Genomic DNA, 2,316 nt, shown 5'->3' with positions numbered 1-2,316 from the left:
TATTTTTGGTAAGGTCTCAACTTCTCATCCTTGATTTGCCATTTTCCTTTCACTAATCAAAATCGAGTCTCCATACATATCTATCTTTCTAATATTCAACTCCAATGCCACCTCTAAAACAAGAATGCAAGCTTTATACTCCTATGTTGTTATTGCACCCAAACTGCAACTTAACTAAAATTGAATACTACTTTTTATTAGGAGAGATTATCATTACATCAGCTCTATTACCACATACGTTTACAACACCATCAAAGTACATAGTCCACCAATCTAATTTTCCTTCCTCAACTGAAAACACATCTTCATCAAGAGGTACTGCTTGATTTTCTCGAAAGCTTCTTCACACTCTTATTCCAAATTCCGAGATTCTTCTTCCTTAACAATCAAAGATTGGGTCACAAGTCATGGTTAATTGGGATATAAATCGAGCAATGTAATTCAACCTTTCTAAGAACTTTCTTACATCCTTCTCATCCTTAGGAGTTGGCATAGATTGAATAGCCTTTACTTAACCAAGGTCCACTTCTATCCTTTTGTCACTCATCCTAAATCCCAACAACTTCCCAGATTTCACCCCGAATGAACACTTTGCATGGTTAAGCCTCAACTTGTACTTCCTTGGTCTTTCAAACAATTCCTTCAATATTTGGACATGATTCTCTCCCTTCCTAGATTTAGCAATCATGTCATCCATGTACACTTCACTATTTGTGCATCATGTCGTGAAATAGAGTTTTCATGGCCCTTTGGTAGGTAGCCCCAACATTCTTCGACCCAAATGGTATGACCTTGTAACAAAAGGTTCCCCATGGTGTTACAAATGTTGTCTTTTTCTTATCCTCTTATGCTATTTTTATCTGATTATAGCCTGAAAATCCGTCCATAAAAGAATATATGGAGATGCGTGCTGTATTTGTCAAACATATCTATGTGTGGTAGACAAACTCTAATTTTATCTTCCTTTTTTGGTACAACCACTATGTTAGACACCCGTTGTGGTTATTTAACTACTTCTAGAAAATCAGTGTTCCACTGCTTTTCAATTTCTACCTTTACTTTGATCAAGACATCCGAATGGATTCTTCTCAACTTTTCCTTAACCGATTTGCATCCGTCTACCAGCAGTACCCTTTGTACTACAATATCCGTATCTAAGCCAAACATATCCTCATAGGACCAAGCAAAAACATCTATATAATCTCGAAGTAACCAACTCTTCTCTTTCTTTAGGAGTGATCAAAATCCCTATCTTCAGCTCTCTCTTGATTTCTTCACTACCCACATTTATGGTTTCAACTTCCTTTTTAGCGGGTCTCCAAGCTTGTTCATGTTGTCCTATTTTTATCCCATTCTTCCTCTTCTACAGCTACTATGTATTCTTTAAAGTTTGGCCATTCATTCTCAGTATAAAGTTCAGGTGTTTGTTTTGAAAGATCCACTTTGAAAACGGAAAGTGATGTGTAAAAACATCAAGATGAACTTTTGAAAATGCATGATCTCATTAAAGGGAAAAAGTTGTCTCAAAACATTTGTTCGAGTAAACCGATTAAGTGTACATCATCATTCCAAATTCCTTCAAGCTCTTTTTGGTACTAGGTGTGACCTTTCATCATTTTCCTTAGTCAATTGTTATGGATTCTAGAAGGGGGACCTATGTTTCTAGGTCTGCATATGGGTGTATAGATGTATAAGAAAATGGATGATATAATGCATGATTGTGATAAGAATGCATTTGTATATTGGGTATGGATGCAGCCTTTTTGTGAACGAATAATAGCCACCATCTTATAAATAGAAACATAGATTCTCTTGTCACATTGCTAGGAGTACTGCCATTCAAGTCGTTTGCTTGAATCATATTCACCAAGAGACAGATTTTGCATAAGAAGATGGGTCAACGCCCTTTTCATTAATGCTTGATAAGTTTATTACATTTATAAATGAAAAAGGAAATACAACATATTAATCCCTTTCCTCCACAAACTCTCCAGCCAAAGGTAAAAAGGCAAAGCCGCGGTTCTCAATCTTCCCTAGAAAGGCATCGGTTTCAGCTAGGCTTCGGCGATAGAGAATGATGTCCCCTCTCACATTTCACGCATTGATTCTAATAATCCGAGCATGTGCAGTAGCTTCGTCCATTTGCTCATCTGTCTTGGTCATCTTTTCTATGAGCAACATATTGGTTCTGTTTAAAGCAGCGTTGTTGGCGTCGATTTGATCCTTGTGTTTTTCCATTGCTGCTAGCTTTTCGTCCAAATACTTCACCTTTTCACGTTCCTTGTCAAGTTTTATCCTCATAAATTTTATCTCATT

The sequence above is a fragment of the Populus nigra genome, chromosome 17, assembly GCF_951802175.1.
Source record: "Populus nigra chromosome 17, ddPopNigr1.1, whole genome shotgun sequence".
NCBI classification, from domain to species: Eukaryota; Viridiplantae; Streptophyta; class Magnoliopsida; order Malpighiales; family Salicaceae; genus Populus; species Populus nigra.
The sequence above is the reverse complement of the archived record's forward strand: the minus strand, read 5'-3'. Positions refer to the sequence as shown.